At 42.6% G+C, this 8,138-nt stretch overlaps 1 long non-coding RNA gene across 1 annotated transcript in view; it reads right to left on the minus strand.

Annotated features, from left to right (window-relative positions):
- Positions 1–4,529, minus strand: part of LOC103733653 — a 9,257-nt gene extending 4,728 nt beyond the window's left edge. The window contains exon 1 of the long non-coding RNA XR_607248.1: positions 4,388–4,529. This is a non-coding gene — a long non-coding RNA (uncharacterized LOC103733653). The remainder of the gene's footprint in view (positions 1–4,387) is intronic.
- Positions 4,530–8,138: the final 3,609 nt, after the last annotated feature.

The raw sequence follows: 8,138 nt of genomic DNA on the forward strand, positions 1-8,138 counted from the left end.
CAAAAATAAAACCTAAAACAAAAAAAAAAAGAGAAAAAAAGAAAAGAAAAACCCCGCATGCTATTCCCCAAAATACTTTTTTTTTTTTTTTTGGTCTTTTTGAGACAAGGTCTCTCTGTAGCCCCAGCTGTGTAGACCAGGCTAACCTTGAAATCACAGAGATTCGCCTGCCTCTGCCTCCAGAGTGTTGGGATTAAAGACGTGTACCACCACTCTCAGCTATCCATAATATTTTTGTATTGGGCTCCAAAAACAACAAAAGTAAACATAGATGAATAGGATTCTTCTAAATGAAGACATTTCTGTACATCTAAGAAACGAAACAGTGCAATGACAACAGTTTTTGCCTGCCTCTGTCTTCAGAGTGCTGGGATTAAAGGCAAGTCCCACCACACACACCATAAGGTTTTTTTTAAGTTTAAATTTTCAGGCAGTGTCTCACTTTCTCACTTTATAGCCCTGAGTGGCCTGGAAGTCATTATGTAGATGAGGCTGGCCTCAGATGCATAGAGATCACCTTGACTTGGTGTCGCTAGTGTTGGGATTAAAGGCCTGTAACACCATATCTGGCTTTAAACATAAGTATTTGTGCATAATCACACTAATAAAGATAACTTAAATCTTTCATTTCATTTTTCCAGAAATGAGGGCACAATTTAGGGCCTTGCCCTTGCTAGGTAAGCTCTCTACCACCAAGCTAAATCCACAGCCCCTTTCCAGGTAATTAAGATGCCCAGAGACATTTAACAAAGAGGGACTTGGATTGCCTGCAATACTACTGTTATCTGGTTAACAATGCAGCAAGTTGGGCCTTTCATACTCTTTAAGAGTTTCCTTAGAGTTTTCACGGGTTCAGAATTTCTGCTGTGAATTGACTTGGCTGGCTGATCAAGGTCTTAGCACAGAAGAATTTAAAATGGTCTCCACAGAGAGCCTCCGAGTTCTGCATCATTGACCTAACTAGATTACAGACAGGATCCTCCTGCAAGGGAAGACCTTGACCTCAAGTAAGAATGAGTTGCTGGTCTTCCTGAAACTAGGGACTCTAAATGCTTTGACTAGACCTCAGTGGATGGACTTGCACTGGGGAGTATCTCTGAACACTTGCTTGACACAGTGGGCCTTAACAGGAATGGCAGAGTACATGGGCTCCAGTCGGGGGGCTATGGGAAGGTGCCAGTGGGTACAGGGGAATAAAGATGATTAAGACTGTTGAGATGTTCTGTAAGAAACACACAAAAATTCAATAAGAACAACAACAACAAAAAAGAATCTCCCAGAAGGGTCCGCCACTTAATGGGTAAACTCTTTTCACCAGTAATAAGCTACTTTGGTCCTTAAGTACTAATTACCCTCCATACCTAAATAGGGGCTCAAGGCGTTAACATCCCCTCCCTGGAAAAGTGTACAGTTTTATTTTACTTTCTCTTCAAAGAAAGTGTCCACATGAAAGAATAACCCTTTCCCAACACTTTCCTCAGGGCAATGTAGTCCTAACTCCTTGTGCTGTCACTGTGCCTATTCAGAAGCAAGTGACATCTGTCAGAATATAAAGGACAAAAGGAAAGCCTAATCTGTTTCCTTGTTCACAACTTATTCTGGATACTATATAACACAGAATGTGCAGCACCGGATCATTTTTAATACAAATCAACCAGTCCAGGAAGAAACAAATGAATCTGAAACCAAGCCACCAGATCATCTGGTAAGAATGTGATCTACGTATGTGGCCATTGCCAGCAACAATTTTTTGATATGATCTTATCTTCCCTTCATCTGTTTGCCTCTCTCCCCTGGATCCCACTAATTGCCAACTGCAATTAATCCGAAAAATATCACAACCACAGGACAACATGCCAGAAACAGTGATACACCCTGCTGGGACATTATCAATGGTCACCAGGACTTGAGTGGATCTCTCACTTTCCCTCCTCATGGTCCCCTCTCCGGTTCCCATCTCTCTCTGTTCCTGATAGCATAAAGTGTCTATCTTTGAGTCCATAAAAATTTTGAAGTTTCCCCACCTTGTCCTCTAGCCAGTGGCCTCCGAGAACATTGGCGGTGGCACCTGTTAGACACATAGCCTCTTCCAGGGTCAGCTGCCATAAAGACGTATGCTACATCCTTCCTGGGCCCAACTGGACAAAGCACCAGTGAGCATATTGCCTGCATCCCCAGTGCTCTCCAAACCTTCAGCCATAGTTATAACTCGCTACAGATCCTGGGTATTGGCAGGCCAAATGGTACTTGGTAGGGGCATCTTTTATGACAGAACATATAAAATTCAGGGACTGTCCCTTTCTAAATCTTTTGAGCATTTCTTCAATTTGTATTGCAGATTGATGTGGAAGTTTATCAATCACTATGATGTGGGAATTCATTTTCATTTTGTGAATAGTTTATCTTGATCCATTTAAGCTGCTGGACTAACCCCGACTCTCAATGTGCTGTTTGTGTTGTGTTCACTTGACCCTGTAACTTCTTCTACCCTCTGTTCCCCACTTGGTGTCTCACACATGACTCTAAATGCAAGCATGAAGCAAAAGGGGTTTTTGAAACAGGAGTTTTTACATTGGAATCTCCATTCATCCTTGATCTATAGGTTATAACATTGGTATTGGCAAGGCCAAGAAAGACTGAGAAACACTCCACTTTTGAACACAAAACTAAATAAATTCATTTTCCATTATTTTGTCTACTATATTTTATTTTTAATTTCTGTTAAGGGCCAGCAAGACAATCTAGTGGGAAATACCCTGGCTGTACAAGCCTGGTCACCTGAGTTTGATCACCTGGACCCATACAAAGATGGAAGGAGAACGCTCACTCCATAAAATTGTCCTCTGATCACCAACACATTCTTTCTCTCTCTCTCTCTGTGGTATGTGTACTCCCCAAAGCACCCATGCAAAAATATAACAATTAAACAACTTAAATAATATCTGTTAATTTAGGAGAGCATTCTGACCTAGCCCAGCATCACAGCCTGGGATGCCAGTAACACATTCATGTTCACATAGTTCAGATTACTTTAGAACAGGTCTCCTAGTGTAATTCCAAAATCAGGAGTACTAGCGTCTTTTAGTTACCTATAAGAAGTTGAAAAAAAAATGAAAATAACTCTGGATGGAACCCAGTGATCTATGCTTTAACCAGCTGTACAGCTGAATCAGAAACACAGAGATGTTTCAGAAGTACTGACTTAGATTACCCTCTATATCATTGATTTTCTGCTTAACAAAGCAGCCAGTTGAACAATTAAGAAGCATTCAATTTGTGCTTAGGAGTTCCAGTAGGTATACTGTTCCCTGATGTAATTGAGTTCATTGCAAAATTCGAGCCCATGCAAGTATTTCAAATATTCAGGCCAGCAAACTTGAGAATCCTCAAGGTCAGAGGCTGTACTTCCTAGGGGAGACATTGTGGTTGGGTAAGGCTGATTCCTTCACTAGGATACTGCCATTATGTGGGAAATTCTCTCAACCAAGAAAAATCTAGGTTAGGCCTTACATGCTACTCAGTTCTCCAAGTATCTGTACAGCAGAACTAAACTAGGAATGAACATGGCCAGGAGGAAAATTTCCTAGAGGAGTGTTTCCTCCTTAAGGTATCTTTAAAACCCGTCGAATCACAAAGAGCTGGGTCATATCACTTCACCAAGGCTGTCTAGTGATCCATAGTAGGATTTATTTATACAACATATATCTCAGGCAGATGAGGAAGCTCCATTTACTTGGGACACTGGACAAGTGTCACGTACTGTTAAAACCACTATCAGTATTAATGATAAGTTATTTAAGTATATTTTGTGAGCACTCTGTCTCATGTACAATTTTTGTAAATATGCAAAGAGGATGACATGTGTGGCAATCTGACTCCCTACCTGTCAAATGTTGGACTGCCCCTTGTTACCTTGACTACCTTAACCAGGTGATGGTGAGTCAAATACCCACATGGACCACCCTCATACCAGCAGCAGACTTCTGGAACATTGCAGGGATCCCTTGAGAAAACTATAAGACAGTCCCAGCTGATTTCCCCTAATCTGGAATCTGAGACTTATCTGGTGTTGTTTGAAAATGTACCAGCTGCTTTACTACCATAAGCCTTCAGGAGAATCTTAGATGACAATCTTAGATGACAGTACAAACATTTCCACCTAGAATACAGGGGGAGCTCTCCCCCTGGTGGTCCAGAAAAGGGATTGCAGTCACCGTGAGGCTATGAATGGTCCAAAATACAAGTCTCATTGGCTCTGCCTGAATGAATAAACAGGTTGCTCAGGCTCACTCACTGTGTTGGCTGGCAGAAGCTATTTTGTGCTGTTTCTTATCATGGTGTAACATCAGGACCAATGAACAACTTTTCTTAAATGGTCTCTTCGTACCTACATTTAGCAGTGCAGACTGAGCTTGTAACACAAAGCAGCAGCACAAAGTGTTGACAGGGGCATGCCCTTGGATTCCAGCAGGCCAAGCAAGACATGTGGCTGTTGGCAGGAGAAGATGAGGCTGAGGAGCCTGCACAGGAAGCAGGACTGCAAAAGAGGAGACAAAAGAGTGTGAAGAGTTGATGGTGAAGAAGCATTAATGTTTGTAAGGAGCCAGAGAGAACATAAAGGTCTTGGTCACCAGAAGAGTTCTAGGGTCTGTCAAAAACTTACGGACAGAGGAATCAGACCTTGGACCAAGTACAGTAACACCGGCCTGAATTAAAAGCTGAGGAATTACCCACTTACTGGGCCTACACAGGAACTGTAATAGTTGCTACAAAAGACAGTGAGATGGCTCAGTGGGTAAAAGCACCTGCCAGCAAACCAGAAGAGCTAAGACCCACATGGTAAAAGGGAAAAATCAACCTTGTCCTCTGGCCTGCATAGGCAAGTCTTAGCATGTACTTCCCCACACACATACAAACACTCAGGTACACACACACAAACACACACACACACACACACACACACACACACACACACACGCACGCACACTATTTGAAGGCTGAAGAATCCCAATACATATGTTTGTCTGAAAACTATAATGCAATCTGAAACCAAGGGATAAGGAAACTCACTTTCTTTGCCCACAGAAGAGCTTCAACACTCATAGGGCTAAGGCTCCTGTTACCCAAGTTCAGATCCTCCCACCTGTCTTTGGTAGCAGTTCAGTGCTGCTAAACACACTGCCAGAGAGCAGGACTTGTCTTCCTCCTTGTTCACCATTTTTAGAATTCTGATAGAACAAAAGAACCCCCGTCCAAATGATAGGTCCCATATCTACTCTTTGTGTCATTATTGCCCCTCTTAAATGTCGGATGCCCATCAGAATATAAATGGCAAGAATAAAGCCCAATTTCTATCTAAGTCAGGAACCTCTCCAATGGTCAGGCCATAGCAGAAACACTTGTAGGAAGGTTTTTTTCCCTTAGGATTGAGTGAAAAGGTGAAAAAGGTGTCATAAACCATGCTCTCCTTGAACTCCTAGGATTACCACCTAAGTGCTGAAATACAAGGATCAGCTACCATAAACATCATAGCACTTAGTAATAGCTTTTTTCCCATTATTTTTAGTTTTATTTTAGGATTGAGTCTTACTATGTACCACTAGATGGAGTGAAATTTACTATGTAGGCCAAGATGGCCTTGAACTCAGAGAGATATGCATGCCTCTGACTTTGATGTGCTGCAATAAAAGGCCTAGGACACCACACCCAGCTGTAATTCCTACCTTTAAAATAATTTTTATTTGTTCATGTGTATGTGTGTGCATGATGAATGCACAGGCCAAATAAAACATCAGATCTCCTGAAGCTCGAGTTATAGGCAGCTATGACTTGCTGGAAGTGCATGCTGGGAATGAAGTCAGATCCTCCAGCCAATATACTTAATCACTGAGCCATCTCTGAAGACCTTAATAAATTCTTTTCTTAAATCTCTCTCTGTCTGCCTCTCTGCCTCTGCCTCTCTCTTACTCTCACTCTCGCTCTCGCTCTGTGTGTGTGTGTGTGTGTGTGTGTGTTTTCCTCTGTGTGCAGATGATGTGTGTACCTGACCCACTGGAAGCCAGTGTATTCCAGTGTTATCTCCAGGAACACTGTCCATCTCCTTTAATACAGGATCTCTCATTGGCTTAAAGCTCACCAGGTGGACTTGAGTAGCTGACCATGGAGCTTTATGTATCCTTCTCCTATATCCACCCCTTCGTGTGCACAGTGAAAAGTGCATGGGCCCCACAGGAATTTTTTTCTGAGGATCAAACTCAGGTCCTTCTGCGTCAGGTGAAGTACTTTAATGACTGAGCTCTCTCCCCGGGCTCCTTTGTAATTTCTAACACAAAGGAATCAAGCCACCAGTAACTAAACCTGAAAGTAGTAGTCCAGATCAAGCAAAAAATTTCATCCTGGGAAAGGACACTCAGGAGTGGGAGGGAACACAGCAATGTTTACAAACTGGTGTTATCCTCCATTCATGGATTCTCTACATGACATTTCCATCCTGCCGTTGACCAACCTCAAATAACTGGAAGAATCCCCACTCTTGACTTCAATGCTGAAGACACTGTAGCATGTTCTGCCATGACATTATCAATGCTCCCCCAAATTTGGTTCTTCTTGCAAGAATCGCTGGTTGGTTCCTTGTCACTTCAGTTCCAATCTCTAGGTGCCACTGGTAGCTGGAGGTGCCTGGCCTTGAACTGGTAAAAAAGTGCCTGAATTTTTGTCTTGTCCTCTCCTCTGTAGCCGATGGGCCCTTCCGTGAGGCCACCAGGAGTAGCAGCAGTGCAACTGGCAGCACCCATTGGCCTTGAAGCCTCTGGGAGTCTAGGCCCCAGAGAAGCTCTGTGCATCCTTTCTGGCTCCACCCCACACAGTTCAGTGAAGTAAAGACTTGTATCCCCCACAACCCTCCCTTTTATCCATCATGGGTTTACCCAAGGGAGTTCCTAGGCCTTAGACAGGTAAGGCATCCTTGAAACCGGGCATGCTTTATACATGTAAAATACTGGGACAGCCTCTATCATCATCAGCTGAACATTTATCCAAGTTTGTGTTCAAGATTAACTGGTAAGCATTGTGAGTCACTTAAGCTGCTGAATCAGCCACAGATCTCATTGTGCTATTTCTGATGGGTTACAGCTTGAACCTTAAACTTTTTAAATATTTTGTATACTATTTTTATTTTCTGTGTATGAGTTTATTTCCTGCATTTATGTAAGTACACCCGTGTCATGAAATGCCAGGGAGGTCAGAAGAGGGCTTTGGATTCCCCTGGAACTGGAGTTAAGGACAATTCATAGCTGCCATGTGGGTGCTGGGAATTGAATGCAGGTCCTCTGCAAGAGAAGTCAGCGCTCTTAACCACTGAACAATCTCTTCAGCCCCAAGAACCTTAAACATTTTATTGCTCTGCTCCTAAAGATTTTGATTACAGACTGTTCCTGCATACCTAATAAGAACGGACCTATTAAACCACAGATTTAGGGATTAAATGGCCAATCTCTCACAAAGTATGGAACTGAATGGGGGGAGGCGGGTGGGATGGGTATTTTGTATATAGCAACTCATTGGGTAGTTCTAGCAGGCCTGGAATTCAGCATGGAGCCCAGACTGTCCTTCAACTGATAGTCATTTGTGTGACTCAGAGTCCACTTACTGGGATAACAGGATTAGCCCACAATTGCCTTTGGAGTGCTTTAAATTTAGTGTTCTGTTGACTCACCAGTTAAAAATACTTGCTATTCTTCCAGAGGACCTGAGTTAAATTCCCAATACCTACATCAGGTGACTCAGGAATGCCTGTAACTCCAGCTCCAGGGAATCTAATGTCCTCTTCTAGCCTCTGCGGACACCCTCTCCTACCTCCCAACACATACACATAAAAAATGAAATAATATTATAAAAAACACAAAGGATCCCAGAAGATAAAGAAGAATAAAATCTAGGGAGTCATTGCTCCAGCACTGGCTCTTTATCTTATTTTATTTTATAAAATTTCACATTATCACTGTGCGTTCCTCCTAAGTCTAATACTTTGCTAAGTAGCCTGTGGAGACCTGATCCTCTGGAGTGCTTGGATCATTCCAATAAACAGCCATGCCTAGTTCAGTGTGGATTTCCTTGCTTTATTTGCTCTGTATCTATGC

This window comes from Nannospalax galili, unplaced genomic scaffold (genome assembly GCF_000622305.1).
Source record: "Nannospalax galili isolate Female #2095 unplaced genomic scaffold, S.galili_v1.0 scaffold671, whole genome shotgun sequence".
In the NCBI taxonomy this organism is placed as follows: domain Eukaryota; kingdom Metazoa; phylum Chordata; class Mammalia; order Rodentia; family Spalacidae; genus Nannospalax; species Nannospalax galili.